Source organism: Myxine glutinosa, chromosome 2 (assembly GCF_964187855.1).
Source record: "Myxine glutinosa chromosome 2, kmMyxGlut1.1, whole genome shotgun sequence".
Lineage (NCBI taxonomy): Eukaryota > Metazoa > Chordata > Myxini > Myxiniformes > Myxinidae > Myxine > Myxine glutinosa.
Genome location: NC_136262.1, coordinates 78,954,897 through 78,972,760, shown reverse-complemented (window position 1 = coordinate 78,972,760; position 17,864 = coordinate 78,954,897).

Sequence of the window (17,864 nt, the reverse complement as noted above, 5' to 3'; positions counted from 1 at the left end):
TCTCTGTCTTCCTTCCCCGACCCATGGATCGTGCTCTCTGGGCACCGAGGGGAGCGTGCGGGAGTCCGCCATTGTGTGCCCGAACTCTCGCAACCACAGCTGCCTGCATCGATGCACCACTTATGGACCACATGTCTGTGGCTGAGCACCACTTATGTACCCCACGGGTTGGGGCACGGCCACTCTGCTGGAACCGGCCATGATGGCCCGAGATCTTGCTGGCGGACCTCGGTAACATGGCACCTATGCCATACAGGTGAACCACCCCTAGTCGGCCCCTGTGGGCCATAAATAAAAAACGGACACGTTTTGTGCATTTTTTATTATTGCAAATAGGTGGCCAGCAAGAGGAACATGAAGAAAGACAACATGTGGAAGAACATTGGCCAGCAGAGGGAGCCAAAGAGGAAGACCAGCACCAGGGGTTTGTGTTATTTTTTATTATGAACTGGTGACTGTGCACTGACTGGTGCGTTTATGGTGCATTATGGTGCTTTGATATTGGTGCTGGTGCATCGATGCAGCACAGGCTGTCTCCACCCCCCCCCCCCCCCCATAGAACAATCACAGGTCCTGGGTTGCATTTTGTAAATAGTCCAGCGTCAATTGTAAATAATGCTCCCCACCGTTCATGTATAGTTTGAAGACAATTCCGCAATTCAGTTAGCTGTGTGCATAAATCTGTTAGGCAGGGTGCAATGCAGCAGGGGGACATACTTATTTGTGTTTTAAAATGGTCACACTCAGGGTCAGGTTAAATGTAGAGGGAACTACACCTACATGTCACACTAAGTTAAAGTTTTATTGGCCTGGGACGTGCCTTGGAGGATGAGGGTGCAGTGTTGTGGATTTGAGAATTGTTGTAAATATCACCCTCTGTAATGTGTAATGAATTCCTTGTAAATATCTCCATTTTGTGTGTAAAGGTCAAAGGTCGTCCTCTTAGTTACTCCATATACATACACGCAGGCCACCATATACCCTTCTAAATAGTTATTTCTTTATTCTGTGTATTAGCTTAAGGCTCTGTTTCCCATTAATCGACACTGCATTGCACCGAATCAGATAAGACAGAATCCCCTTTCAAGTCTCCCCCAATCCTCTCAGTGCATTGGGCGGTTTTCTTCACCCCAAACTCCATTACGCATGTGGTCAAGCCAACGAACAAGGGCGTTGCCCACCCATCATCATCAGAAGGTGGAGCCAGGAAAGCCCCGAACGACCAACCACAAATCAGTGGGTATGGCTGGGTAGGGCGTGTCATATAACCCGCAGCGCGACGCCCCCACCTGAGATGATTGAGGGAGAGAGATGCGTCAGAGAGTTGGCAGTCCACCGGGAGAGAGTTGAGTGGAGTTGTTCAGTTCAGTGGAGGAGGAGCAGTGAGGTCGAGCTCAGTTGAGGAGGAGAGAGTGAGACACGTGGAGAGGAAAGCGAATGAGAATCGGCACGCCCTGCTCGCGATACCAACCAGCACTCTGAGAACAACCAGTGCGTGCACGTGAACATCGATGTGCTGCGGTCTTCAGATCTCCCTGTCGCCCGTTCTGTGAACCAGAGTGCGAGGAGTTGGAGCTGTCACCTCCAGCCCTGTCGTTTGCACGAACCTGAACCTCCTCATCCCTCCACCCATTCCTGCCCTTCCATCCTTTTGTGTACGTGAGTTTGTTTTGTGTGTCTTGTCCTTGGGGTATAAGTAAGTCTGTATAAGCTAGAAATTGCACTGTGTCTTCTGGTCCTTCCATCCTTCTGTAAATTATTTTCGTTTCTTTCCTTCTCCTTGGTTCCTTTAATTGTGTAAATAGTTAGTAATAAATTATATTTGTATTTCCTACCTTCGTTCTTCTTCTTCATGCTCGTCCGGTCGTCTTTGTGATTTCCCCATTGAAAACCTGTGGCGCGATTTTGGCCAACGTTCAGGATCGGGTTAGTCTCTGCTAATGGTTCGTGCCGCGGTTGCTAAACCGCTCGGCAATTAACATCTGTCCGCGGTCGCGAACGGGGTTGCGCACCTGCCTCTCCGGAGGGAGCTGTGCAGCTTCAGGACCACGTCGGTCAGTCGTAGACGAGGGGATTAATCCCCTATCGATAAAGGGAAAGGCCGACGGAGAGATCCGTAACAATATATATATATATATATATATATATATATATATATATATATATATATATATATATATATATATATATACATATATATATATATATATATATATATATATATATATATATATATATATATATAATCGTTAGATTAAATAAGACGCGGATGTAGCTTCAGGACGTCGATCTTTAATTGTCGACAAGCTTTCGACCAACAAAGGTCTTCTTCTGAGTCAGCCCCAAGTTCAATGGAAGTTGAAGGTGTTGAAGTGTTCAGTGTTCAGCTGTGTTCAGAGTGTTCAAAGTGTTCAGCCACTTCCGTTGAACTTGGAGCTGACTCAGAAGAAGACCTTTGTTGGTCGAAAGCTTGTCGACAATTAAAGATCGACGTCCTGCTCGTACTTTGGAGTTTCTACTATTTCTTACAGTTATATATATATATATATATATATATATATATATATATATATATATATATATATATATATATATATATATATATATATATATATATATATATATTGTTATGAATTTGGTAGAGCAATATGTAGAGCAGAGTAGATCTGAGTAGGTAAAATGCTCCGGGATGTCGCGATAGCTAGAACCCACTATGTACCTTTAAGTTAGTATGTGTAGGCATATGCCGGGATAATTGCGTATATATTTCCTGTACGGGGACAGGAAGTGCTAAGTAGTTAGGGTGATAAGGGTAACTTTGTGTGTTTTCCCATCCCTGTGGTCAATCCAATGTCCCTTTTGGCATCGCACCTAGACAGTAGGAATTCATGCCCCTAGCGCACCTACATTAATTAATTCCCTTCCCTTTCACATCAATGGAACAACACCGACCAAAACGCACCCCGCTGAGACACGATGAGAAGGGGGTGGATCTTTTGACGTCATGGGGAAGGGCGGACGAATGGGGGTGACAAGAGGGCGTGACGGTGCGGGGGGGAAGTGACGACACGAAGGAGAGGAAGGGAGTTCGGAGTTGGACACGAGGCAGCGCAGACGCCATTTGGGGGAGCTGAGAGGATTCAGTCGTGATAGAGTGCACTGGACATTTTCCCCTCTAGTTCTTTCCTGCCTTCGTTCCCTCCATCTTCCCTGCGATTGGATCGCGTGCTTGCGTGGGCGGCTGTCGTGCCGAGGTTCGCCCCGTTGGTGGCCGTATTCCATTCGTGGCCTCTTGCGTACCATCGCCAACCATTCACGATCTCCAAGGCGCCGGGCAGAGACGACAGCCCCAGAAACCGTGGTCGCGGACGGGGCGAGCGTTTGAGAGTTGCGGGGCGAGAGGACTGGGGTCGGCGAGCGAGTCGCGTCGGGGAGACCCTTCCCGCCCACGTGTCAGGGCCTAGCCATCCGAGGCCTGCACGATCTCCACGCCACGCTCCCGAGCGAGCAGAGCTAAGAACGCACCACACACACACACACACCCTCTTTGTTCATTTCGTCGTCTGCCCTGTGGTTTGTTTAATGACTGTTGAGCGGGAGTACTCCATATAGGGGGTTTAGAGCATCATATTTCTTTGTTCTCGGAACCGTTAATAAATCCTTATATTATTTTCTGAATATATCTGAACGCAGTTTCCTGTTGGATTTTAATAGATAAGGCTGCGGAGCTTTGCTGTGTCCCGTCCCGCCATTCCGCGCGTTTAACTTTAGTTTAAGTGTTTGATTTGGAATCCGCTATTGAGTTCTCGCCTCGGGAGTTAAAGCCTCGCAATTGGCCATCCGCAACTGTGGTGTTAATCGCGGTTGCGTGACAAGTGGTGCCAGGAGTGGGATTCGAACCCGTCGGACAACTTTTTTGTCCGCGGCGAGACATCGACACGGTCGGGCGTACATTGCGCCCGACGTTCGAACGCAAAATTTTTATAGGCGAGGCGGAGAAATTTGTATAGTCAATTGGGCATACGGTGCGCTATATTGCGTCTTCGTCAAATTTAAATTGTGTTACTGGAATTATTAAAATAAATACGCGCGCGGGAAACAATCTTCCGGAAGGCGGATGTCGGAGATTGATGAGATGGAGGTACGCAGCGAGGCCTCCGTCAGCGTCGGGAGTGAGCCGGAAATAGGGGAATTAGATGCAGAGGTGAGCCTTGGAACCTCCCTCGTCCCGAGCACCAACTTATGCCCCTCCCCTACCGGGGAGTCGGGAACAAGTGGGACGGCCCCTAGAGACGACCAGGCTTTAATGAAATTTTTAAAGGAATTAATGGATGCTCAGAGTGAGCGAGCCAGTCGGGAATTGAATGACAAAATTGAAGGGATGGAAAAGAACGGTGAGCGAAACCTTGCAGAAATTCGGGGAATAAATGATAAAATTGATGGGCTGGAAAATAAAATGAGTAAGGAGATGGGAGAAATGAAAAACAAAATGGATTCCCAGGGGAATGAATGGAGGGAAGGACTGAAGGATATGAGTGACCAAATTAATGGATTAAAAGGGGAAATGAATGCTCAGAACGAGCAATTGGAGAACAAAATTAATTCTCAAACCAAAAACATGGAGGGGCAAATGGATAGATTAAAGGAGGGCTTGAAAGAACAGATCGAAGGTATGGAAGCTAAATTGGGAATGGGAGAGAGTACGGCCCATGCAGATGTGCATGTTGCTCACGAGCAGGGAATTGCACCGGTAATGGCAATTGTGGCAAGTGTACAGGTGAGCGGGGAATGTCCACAGGTAGATGGGGAATGCCTGCAGGTAAACGTGGAGTGTCCACAGGTGAGCGGGGAGTGCCCACAGGTGAATGGGGAAGGAAATTTGGGATGTGAGAGTTGTAATGGGGAATGTTTCCCACATTCTGGCCTGGTTGTTTATCGGGACCGTGTGGATGTCACAACACCCCAACCGGGGGATGAATTTGGAATTGTGCAGCACCAGGGCGGTGGTGCGGAGCAAGAGGGGGTAGAGTTTTTGGGGGTCCGTGCAATGGAGCCGGACCAGGTATTTATTGGGGATATTGATCAAAGCCTGGCGGGGCCAGGAATGATTTGTGGAAATGATGATGATGAGGATGATTTGATCCAGCGGCTGGAGACCTGTGACAGTCCCATGGAGGTAGAGCTTGTTCAGGCCCAAAGGAGCCTGGGTGATGAGGTGAGTTGGTCCGAAGAGGTGGTTGGAATGACCGAGGGGACGCTCACCGTACACTGCTATTTGGAAACAGAGGCTCCAAAATTGGACAACCAGTTGGGGGAGTGTGTTGGCTCCGGGCTGGATTTGGATCTTGGAGGATCGAGAGATAGAGCTTCTGGAGATTTGGTCCCTGTAGGGAATTTGGATCAACTGCAGGGAGGGGCAGAACAACCGTGGGTAGAGGTTGTTCCCTGCAGCTGCGGTTTGGCAGTGGGAATGAAAATTTGTAAAATAAAATTTAAAATAAAATTACAATGGGAAATTGATTTGGAGCAGCCATGGTGGGGATTGGTCCCCGGGCTGCGGGATTTGGACATGGAGAGGTCATGGGTGATGGCCTCGGGCAAAAGTTGCCCCTTTCAAAATTTGGGTATGCCAGCCAGCTGGGGGGCTGTGATGGCGAGATTTGGACGTGGGGTCCAGCCTTGGGTGTCGAGGTACGACCTGGGTCCCACGGGGGGTCTGGCGGAGTGTGGCGTCCCTTGTCCGTCGGGGCGCCGTCCGAGCCGGTGGCTCGGGCCGGCAGGGTCACCGGACCCTGGTGGGGGTTAAGACCTCCAGGGGGGTCCGAGGTGGTTTCTCAAGCCTGGGATGGCAAATATTGAGGACCACTAGGGGGAGGTGTTGTGGGTCGCGCTTTGGTGGTGGCACTGCGGACGGCCAACTTGGGACTGATGTGGTGACCACCCGGGCATGCGGCCTGGCACCCTCCTCCAGAGACTCTGGGACAACCAGCATGTGGTGATCTGGCATGGTGGTTGGTCTATGGACGCGGGTCAAACCGAATGGACAGGGAATGAGACAGCCTGCCGGACAACCATTGGGGCATCTGTGGAACGTGATGGTGTGAGTGACCTTCCACAGATGCTCCGTTATGATTTATGGACTCTCGGGTTGGGAAGAGAGCCATGGGGATGTGAATCGGGAGATGTGTAACGAGCCGAGCATATGGGCCATGCTCGGCTGGCATGTGTATGGCAAAGCATCTTTCTTTGGAGAGGTTAGTGAAATGTGAAAAATGTTTGGCATGGGTAATCTGTGGGTTAGATGGAAATTTAAGAGTGGATTTTGAAATGTCATGGTGGACACTGTACAGTGACGCCATTATTGATCCAGGTGTGCAGACCAAAGTGTTGGAGGCTGTGATAAAATTAATAGGGTAGCAGGACACAGCTTCAACTGGTTGCGGGGGCAACTGTGCTGATATTTGGGACGCGGGGTTATGGGGACGTAGTTGTGTGGTCCTTGGGTCAACGTGGTGCTGTGCGTGTCCGAGGTGTGTGGACCATGTCTTCTGGGTGGGTTTTCCTGGTGGAGCATGGCTGTTGACTGGACCTTGGTGTGGTCAAGTGTGGGTGAGCACTGGGGGGGCTGCAGTTCTGTAGTCGGACTGGGGGATGATGGGGAGGTGCAGGGGACGTGGCTGTAGGGATGCCACGCACTGCGACCGTGCCCCCCAGGGCCGAGGTTGTGTGTGCGGTAGTGTGTGTTTTTGGCAGCAGGTGCTCACCACATTGGCCAGCTGGGGCTGGTGCAGCTGTGTTCCTCGCAGGGGGGGCCGAAGGATGGATGGTGGGTCGCACCCTTATGGACACTCATGGGCCATGTTGGCGTTTTGACTGCTCACCTTGTCCCGATGACCCTTGCACGGTAGAGGTGCAGAGCTGTCGTGGCCACAGGTAGTTGTGTAGCGATGATCACCGTTGGATGCGGATCCACATACCTGCCAGTGTAGTGGGGACAAAAGAGAAATTTGGAAGTATTTGTTAGGCCCAATGTGAAATTTTGGGAATTGTATGGGTGGATTGCACTTTGGACCTGACCAACATGTAACTACCTGCACTTGAGGTGAGTGTTTTAAGGAGTACTGTCCCAGGCTTCAGGACTTGCTTTGGAGATTGGGGATATGTAATTTGGAGTTGGGAGGCGGGTGAGAGTGATGACATGGCCGGTGAGGGGATGGAATGGGAGCCACACAGTGTCTTGTGGGTGGCGTATGTTTTTGTGTTGTGGTTATGTGTTTTGATGTGGTCGTGAGGTTGGAAAAATGTGAGCGAGGGGTGATAATTGTGCTTTTGGAAATGTGCTTTTGGAAATGTGTAATGATTCAATGATTTGAACTGTGAATGGGATTTCACATGTAGCAGGCCATGGCAAACTTTGAAACATCTTTTGTACTACCATCATCTATGGAATTGTGCTGAATTGTGCTGAGTTGTGTGGAGAATTGAATGGCAGCGGGGGAGGAAATGCGTTTTGGGGTCTTGTGGGTGGGGGAGGTGTGTGTGTCCGCAGGTACAGAGCAAGCTCTGAGGAGCGATGCCTGCGGGCCCCCCTCTGCGGCAATTACCTCTGGCAGCCGGTGGTAACTGGAAATTGGAGCTCGTCGGTGGAGGGTCTGGTTGGGCGCCGCGGGGTGAGGAAGTCCCCCGGTGACCCGTGTTGCTGTGCAGAAGCAGGAGGCAAGGGAGCCTGGTGTGTGGAGACCCTCACCGGCGAGGTAACGGTGGAAAGGGGCTGTTGGGCTGTCACGGGGCCAACAGGTAAAGGGGGGGGGGGCAATGAACTTGTAAGTCGGTTGACTTGTTTTTGGGACTGCGGGTACCACAGCCTGATGCGCCCCCACCATCTTTTTGTGCGGTACCTCCCCGCTGCCTCGTTGAGGAATGCACACACACGCGAATGAAATCAATGCCATGGTCCTGCAGGGGGGTGTATTGAAATAAGTGCTTTGTTGACTTTTGAAATGCCTTGATGATTTTTGGAATGTAATGATGAGTTTTGGAATGAGGATGAGTGGTTATGGGGTCTGTGTTGCATGAATGTGGGCGAAATCCACCGAGCCATGTCACTTACCTGCAACATCTGGACAGGGCCCGTGGAAATTTAGGGGGTACATTGGGATGGCCCCACAGGTAAGGTTGTGTCTTGTGGCATCCACCGGGGGACGCGGTCTGTAGACCGGGGTATGTACAAAGGTTAGAATTTTGAGTTTTTGGAAAGATGGTTAAGTTTTGTGGTTAAGTTAGTGTTGCGTGTTGTTTGTTTCCTCCCTCCACAGGAACAATGAAGCAAATGTACATACTTGCATGATGGTTAAGGGGTTTAGCATGTTAAGGAAGTGTAGGTAGGTAGTCAGACTCACTTCCCACAGCCCTTCCTGATTTATTTCATAGGTTAATTAAGTGTGTGACAGTAAGTGTTAAGGCTGGAATGGTAGCACCTGCAGTGAACCTTGCAGGAGCTATGGTTCCGGGGGGGGGGGCTGTGTTATGAATTTGGTAGAGCAACATGTAGAGCAGAGTAGATCTGAGTAGGTAAAATGCTCCGGGATGTCGCGATAGCTAGAACCCACTATGTACCTTTAAGTTGGTATGTGTAGGCGTATGCCGGGATAATTGCGTATATATTTCCTGTACGGGGACAGGAAGTGCTAAGTAGTTAGGGTGATAAGGGTAACTTTGTGTGTTTTCCCACCCCTGTGGTCAATCCAATGTCCCTTTTGGCATCGCACCTAGACAGTAGGAATTCATGCCCCTAGCGCACCTACATTAATTAATTCCCTTCCCTTTCACATCAATGGAACAACACCGACCAAAACGAACCCCGCTGAGACACGATGAGAAGGGGGTGGATCTTTTGACGTCATGGGGAAGGGCGGACGAATGGGGGTGACAAGAGGGCGTGACGGTGCAGGGGGGAAGTGACGACACAAAGGAGAGGAAGGGCGTTCGGAGTTGGACACGAGGCAGAGCAGACGCCATTTGGGGGAGCTGAGAGGATTCAGTCGTGATAGAGTGCACTGGACATTTTCCCCTCTAGTTCTTTCCTGCCTTCGTTCCCTCCATCTTCCCTGCGATTGGATCGCGTGCTTGCGTGGGTGGCTGTCGTGCCAAGGTTCGCCCCGTTGGTGGCCGTATTCCATTCGTGGCCTCTTGCGTACCATCGCCAACCATTCAAGATCTCCAAGGCGCCGGGCAGAGACGAGAGCCCCAGAAACCGTGGTCCTTCGGACGGGGCGAGCGTTTGAGAGTTGCGGGGCGAGAGGACTGGGGTCGGTGAGCGAGTCCCGTCGGGGAGACCCTTCCCACCCAACGTGTCAGGGCCTAGCCATCCGAGGCCTGCACGATCTCCACGCCACGCTCCCGAGCGAGCAGAGCTAAGAACCCACCACACACACACACCCTCTTTGTTCATTTCGTCGTCTGCCCTGTGGTTTGTTTAATGACTGTCGTGTGGGAGTACTCAATATAGGGGGTTTAGAGCATCATATTTCTTTGTTCTCGGAACCGTTAATAAATCCTTATATTATTTTCTGAATATATCTGAACGCAGTTTCCTGTTGGATTTTAATAGATAAGGCTGCGGAGCTTTGCTGTGTCCCGTCCCGCCATTCCGCGCGTTTAACTTTAGTTTAAGTGTTTGATTTGGAATCCGCTATTGAGTTCTCGCCTCGGGAGTTAAAGCCTCGCATTTGGCCATCCGCAACTGTGGTGTTAATCGCAGTTGCGTGACAATATATATATATATACGTATATATATACGTATATATATATATATATATATATATAGATATATATATATATATATATATATATATATATATATATATATATATATATATATCCTTCAACACCTCGTCGGTTCCTCTGTTTTGTACACATGATGAAATATCGTTTCAGCTTTAATTATATGGCACTTTAATTTGTTTCATGTTCCCGAGAACCTTCATGAAACATTGGGCACTGTGGGTGGTGGCAAACCCTTTAGCGATTAACATTAGTAGTTTATAATAGCTTTTGTAACATGAAATTATTCATCACCATGTTGTGTCGTTTTGCTTTGGTGGTTTCCTCACGACAAAACCAAGACAAAAATTTATGCACTCGGTGTTGGTTTCAACACGATCCTTGCATGCCATCCAGTGTTTGTATGCCCCAGCTAATGTACAAGCACAACATTGTGTACATTTGCTGAACATTTTACGGACACAGGCATTTGATGGCCTAAACGTTTGCAGATATGGACATTTGTGAACATGTGCAAGACCAAATATTGACTAATCCTAACCTCAGGCTCTTTCTGTGGTTGTACAAATAAGGCCTCCTCTATATACCAGCTAGATTGGACTCTTGCATGAAATGATGGACCCAGGGCTCATGACTGTCACAATCTTCTTCAATAAGTCATCTCCCTCCGTTCTCGGAGCTCTTTTGCAATGACCACATGAGTTGCCTTTTAATCATCACAAATGAGGTCCTTTTGTACCCACCTTTACTACCTCTTCAATGTTCACAACCTGTGTATAGAGCATTGGTGCTTCCTAAGTAGTCTCATGGCAAGTATTATGCTGCGTGATTTACCATTCTCTTTGCAGACCCACCATGCACTGACTGTTGAATTCTCACATATTAGGGCCATTCAAACAATTATATGAATGAGATACTCACAATATAGTACAATATATACCAAAGCTTTTCATTTATCAATATACTCGAATAAGTACATTGTTTGTAAGAAAATAAACAAATATAAAATATATCCAGTATATCAATATATTGTTACAGCCACGGGTTTTGGGTCGACTACGAGGGGTTCCTCCATTCCCCTCAGACTTACTGGGCTTGAGGCCACAGATCACAAATAACTTCGTGTCACAAATAACTTCATGTCACGGTGGGTTGCTAGGCAACCCCGAACACCAAGTGGTATATACCAGGTTACCCCAGGGTTATATATAGAATGGGGAAGACTCACTTTAAAAAATTCTCTGATCCGGATCCGGGTTTGGATCTTCACCAAAGTTCATTGAATTCTTCCTTGTCAGACACCCAACCTGTCCACCAAGTTTCGTCCAAATCTGTCCACAACTTTTTGAGATATCCTGCTATGTATCGTTTTTGTCCCTATCTCCCAATGGTGAAGAATCGCTTACAAAATTAAATAATTCTCGTATCCGAATCCATATTCAGATCTTCACCAAAATCGAATCGATTCTTCCTTGACACACACCCAACCTGTCCACCAAGTTTCGTCCAAATCCGTCCACAACTTTTTGAGATATCGAGCTATCTATCGTTTGTTGCCCGATCAATATATCTCAATACTGAAGAATCACTTTTAAAATTATCAGATCCAGATCTTCATCAAAATCTAATCATTTCGTCCTTGTCAAATACAGATTCGGACGAAACTTGGTGGACAGTTGGGGTGTTTGACAAGGAAGAATTGAATCAATTTTGGTGAAGATTCGATTCTGGATACAGATCAGAGAATGTTTAAGTGAATCTTCACCATTGAGTGATTGGGCTAAAACCGACATATACAGACAGACTTGGCATTTAATATGGAATTTTTTTTCTTCCTTGACTTGGGTTTACTTTCTGAACTCAGTATATCAATCTGGTGAGTTTCTTTTACCCTTTGGTGATGTCTTTGTTGAAAGAACCATGTCACTGATTGTCTTTCGCAGCAAGAAGTCAATAACAGGATTATATCACAGGTGGCGTGACAAAATGTAAGGACAGGTACATTTGACGATTGGCTTCACAATCGGGTATATAAGGGTTGTTGCGTTCTGTATTAGTGGAAAACAACTGCTGCACGTCTACAAAAGTTATTGCCGCTTCCTCTGGAGATGGTCCATCAACTTGACAATGCTTTTTGTCATGGAGTGGTGGCTTTACGAAATTCTGGCATGAAACAGCGTGCTATTGCTCAGCAGTATGGCATCACTCAAGGTCAGGTGTCAAAGATCCTGAAACGAAATGCTCAAAGGGGTGTCCCTACTCCAATACCGAGGCGAGGTCGTCCACGCAGAACCACAAGGAGAGATGATCGCCAGCTGCACCGGTTAGTCTGCAATGGCCGAACCAAGTCAGTTAATCGGCTTAGGGCTGAGTGGCAGCAACTGACAAATGTGCCTGTATCCAGAAGGCTAGTCAACCAACGACTGGTTCAAGCAGGCTATCGTGCCAGGCGTCCCCTGAGAAAGCCACGCCTGACCAGACAACACAGCCAGCGCCGATTGCAGTGAGCCAGAGAGCACCGTCAATGGCAGCCAGGACACTGGAATCACGTGACCTTCAGTGACGAGTCTAGATTTCTGGTCTATCGTCAAGATGGCCGTGTCCGAGTGTGCAGACAAGTGCATGAAGCTCACGACGAAGATTGTATAGTGCCAAGAGTCCACACTGGAGGTGGTGGGGTGACCGTTTGGGCTGCTTTTCATGCAGGGGGCAAAACTGACCTGGTTGTTCTGAATGGAAACCTGAACCAGTTCAAGTACAGGGTCATTCTGGAAGAAACATTGCTTCCATTTGCTCGTGCAGCCTTTCGAGGAAACTTTGTCTTCCAAGATGACAATGCACGGCCTCATCGTGCTCGCATGATCCAACACTTTCTTGCTGACCGTGGTGTAGAGCATATGGAGTGGCCTGCCATGTCCCCGGATATGAATCCGATAGAGAACTTGTGGGCAGAATTAACGCGTCAAATCGACAACTTGGACCAGCAGCCTACCTCTGTGCATGAATTGCAGCAGGCTAATGTAACTGTATGGCAAGCTATTCCTGTCCAAACCTTGGCAAATCTCGTGAACAGCATGCCTCGACGTGTACGTGCTCTCCTGACTGCTCGTGGGGGTTACACGAAGTACTGAACTGTAATTTTACTGTCCGTAATCCCAGTCATAATTTAGCTTTTGTTTTTGTTGAAATATTTTTTGGCTAATGTGCAAAATGAAGAGATACTTCTGGAAAACGTACAGAAGTTTAACACAGTACTGTCCATGAATTGAGTTCGATATCAGTTTACATCACTTTCAATGATCAATTTATTTGCTTCGAAATGTCAAATGTGGTTTTTGTTTCTTTTAAAGGTCACATTAACAAAATCTAGAATAATTTCAACATAATTCCAATGAACTTTTGGTTCTAAGTCATCTTGAAAAGTAAGTTCACCCCCACAAAAAAATATTCCATATTAAATGCCAAGTCTGTATCATGATATCTCAAAAAGTTATGGACGGATTATAACAAAACTATGTGGATGAGTTGGCCAGGTGACAAGAACAACTGATTAGATTTTGGTTCAGATCCGAATCCATATCCGGCCTTTCAGTGGATACAAAACGTAAACTGTTCAGCCTGGAGGAGGCGTGTGTGATATCTACCAAGTACCATTCTAGTTAGAATATATATTCATTGTGTTTTTGGATGATTCACACGCTGGTGTCTCGGAATGATGGTTTCAAATTTGCTCAGAATATCTCGAGTCACCTCTTAAAAACCTAAGGGTACATGAGTTGCATGTGCTGAACGATTATTGCATGATGCAATTACGTTATGTTAAATCTTGAAATCACATGTTCTGCACATCCCTTGTGCTGAAGAGGTACTTGGAAGTAATTGCTTGAGCAGTCCTGAAACAATTACATTATTAATTATACATGTTCAGTTTAAAAAATATATAAACTGCTCCTCAGTTCTAGCTTTCACAACATCTTGGTGGCGTTATGTTTGTGAATGATGAAGAATATGTAAAAGTATGTGTTCTGAAATGGCTACGTAACCATCCCAAAGATTTATATGCATATGGCATAAAAGGCTGCACCGATGGGACAAGTGTGCATGTATAACAGGATAATTAGCTTGAGAAAGAGGTTTAACAGCTCTGTAGTTTTTGTTTTTATTTACTCGTATAAAAGGTTTACATGAACTGACAAATATATATATTCTGATTCTGATGTACCATACTCTGCTACAGAGCGTCAATGCTGCCAAAGCAGTTTCTTGACAAGGGTTGCATTGGGTGGTTTGCCATTGCCTTCCCAGCAGTATAGTTAGGGCAGAAATTTGTCCATGGTGCTGGCCCTAGCTCGCCGACTCTCCATGAAGGTCACAGTGGGATCTTTAACATCCACCAACTAATGCCGGCAGACAATACACCACCTTAATTAAACACCATCCATCCGAGGGTCGGCACACACATTGATGAATCAACCTGCAATCTGCATGTGCAACACCGGAATGGCAGTTTATAGTTGGGTCAGGATTCAAACCCAGGCTGGACAGCTTCGAGTGTGTGTACTTCTCGGCCATACTGGCAGCCGTATACATACACACATACATACATAATGGAGTACATACAGTACCTTACATACATACATGCATAATCGAGTAGATCATACGTACATACATACATACATACATACATACACATATTATAGTACATCATACGTTCATACATAATATAGTACAACATACATACATACATACATACATATTACATACATACACACATACATACATATTATAGTAAATCATACGTACATACAGACATACATACATACATACATCAAAGAGTATATCGAATATACAAAAAAAACATCATGCATACATACATACACACATATTATAGTACATCATACGTACATACCAAATATAGTACAACATACATACATACATATTATAGTAAATCATACGTACATACATACAAACATCACAGAGTATATCGTATATACAAAAAAACATCATACATATATACATACATAATAGAGTACATCATACGTACATACAGACAAAATTGAATACATCATACGTACATACATACAAACATCATACATACATACATAATGGAGCACATATATATATATATATATCAAATATACAGTACTGTGTATGTATATATACAAACAAATATACAGTACTGTGTATGTATATGTTAAATATACATTTGAAAATTGAAACAAATTTCAGCTCAGTTGCAGTGTGTGAATACTACTAACAGTGGAATCAATCAGCCTATATAAGCTTTAGGAACCTTTTAATAGAAATCGCCAGCCCAGGCCAGGGGAAAGCAATCAATCAACAGGCACGTTTCTGCCTCACTGGTCATCATCAGTGCAAGGCAGATTTCCCTTAAGAGTTAAGCTGGCAGGCCATCCTGGGAGGGCGTATGTCCTGTGGAGTTTAGTGCTGGTGGGGCACGGGGGTTCATGGTCATCATTCCAGTTATGTTGTGTGTACACACACACACACACACACACACACACACACTGCTTTCCCTTCCACCTACAATGTTGTTCAGGCTGAGCACAGGTTGTGCTAATTGGATGGGCCGTGAGACCATCACCAGAATGTGGCATTTCATTGAGACATCAAAGTGCCTTTTAGTACCGGAGGGGGAGCAAAGGGAGAGAAATGGATGCCGAGCTCCATTATTCGCCCCGAGCTATGAGGTTCTCAAAACGCTCGTGTGCACACTTATTTACGCAATAACTCCTGAGAGAGTCGACGCTCAAAACCCCAAGCCTCGTCTCGGAGGACACCGAACGACTTTGTCGCCTTTTCCAGAATAGAGCGCAGGTGTTCCTGGAAAACCTTCACAACTGCAACAACTTTCCTAAAAATGTAATGTCGGTTTTTGTTCTCAATGTCATTCTTAAAGAGGTGCTGTGACATATTTTTTATTGAAACTTCTGTATAATGTATGAGTTCAAATAGTCTCTTTATGGTAAATCTCAATAAATGTGATCCAGTTAAGGGAAAGGAACATTGTGTTTCATGGTGATCGATCGATGCATAAAAATGCCTCAAAAAAATAAAAAATAAACCGGAGTTTTTATTATAACAAAAACAATTTTTTTTTATGTCTTGTTTTTGTGGTTGTATTTTGTAGTAACTAGTAAATACCTGGCCTTACTGACAGCGAATTATGGTGTCGGTGAAATATCTTGCACAATGCCATGTGTACAGCCCGCTCTCCCCCTCACCCCCAGCCCTCCAACACTTTTGTAGAAATTCTGATTGCACCCTTCCCCCTTTAAAAAGATTGAGGTTGCACCCCTCCCGTTATAAATATCCTCGTTACACTCTACCCCCCACCCCCCTAAATAAAACCCTGGTTGCACCCCACCACTTCTCGGTCCTTCATTTTTCTGTAAAATATTAAAATGCCATACATAATACAGTATTAGTTTTCTATTCTATTGCGGAAGTAGGTGTACATCTACAATTCATCCATCATCTCTAATTTATCATCAGTATTCATCATGTACATATCACGTTTGTCCAATATGTCTGCAATATCAACACTTGCAAGTTTATGTAATGTGCACTGATGTTCCAAAAGGGACTGGTAAAATAGGCTGCACTGCACATGTGTACAATTCTTTCATCTAATCCAATTGTTGCCTATAATGTGTACACAGATCGCGCTTGTCCAACGCTTGTCCCGAAGCATCCATCACAACCAACATGTCTGCAATTGGTTGGTACATAGTACAATACTGACTTTGTTAAGTTTTTTAAAACAAATTAATCACACATGTGCACATTATCATGTGTTTTTGTTTTCAAGGTACACAGACAACTTTACGTACTGATGGGTTTTAATCTATATATGTAGGGCGCCCCTTTATGTGAACTTTTCTAGAACATTACTTGATTCCTTCTAAGAACACAATGGTAGTCAAGCATCCACACGAGATTTTCTTTGAATGTCCCTTATTTTCTATCGTGTGGCATTTTCCACAACCCATGTATTACGTGTTACCTCCACAAACTCCGGTTACGGTGCCCTCAGAGTCTCGAGCGGGAACACGGCAGAAAGATTTGTTATTCTGAGTGTTCTAATAAACCATGGTAAAACCACACCAATACAATTGTGTAGAACAAAATAAGTAATTGTATTAAGAACTCTCACATACACAATAATAACACTGGAAGAGAAAGTACCATGAAAATATCACTTGCATCTCATGAACAATACATATGATGGTCCCATCATTCCCCCAATGCTCTCAAAGCAATAAACTCACAATACGCCAAATGTGAGTGGAATGCAACAATCCCAAAGTCCGTGCACGAATCCCCATGCTGGTGAAGGTCGAAGTCGTGCAGAATGGTAATAACAACAGGCAGGTATCGGCGTGGCTGTGGATGAGGAGTTACGAGGTGAGAGGTCAGGCAGATGGCGGTGCGGGGTAACCATCCCCCAGTACGTGAGTTCAATCCACGCCCCACGTCCACCAATGATTAAGCCGATATGGAAACCAACGGCGATCAACACGAAGAGATCGATATGGGAATTAAGCCGATATGGAAACCAACGGCGATCCACACGATGATGTCGATATGGGAATCCCAACAACAAAACACGATTCACCAGGCGGACGGCCTCATCAAGGAAAAATGGGATCGGCCTGGAATGGAGGCACTTGCTTTCCCACCAACAATCGTTCACGCTCGGTACCAAAACCTGAGATGCAGGTTTAATATGGGACAATGTTGCGGACAATCCCTTTCATGGGAAGCCTCAATTCATTCACAACCAATATTGAGAAGTCCACTCACAGCCTCGATGCAACTCTTTTCCCAACCGATTTTTCTTCCTTTCTCCTCTTCCGGTTTCTTTGCCACGTTTTTCTTTTTCCTCCACAAACATTTCCTTTTACCTTTTACTAAGGTCATCTCCATGTCATACAGAAATCTTAACAACAATATTACCTGAAACTAAAAATCCTACAAGTTTATAGTAACAACAAAGGCGGAGGTGACAAATCCATAACACTCCCCGCCTTCAAGGAAGAAAGTTTGAACACGGTGAA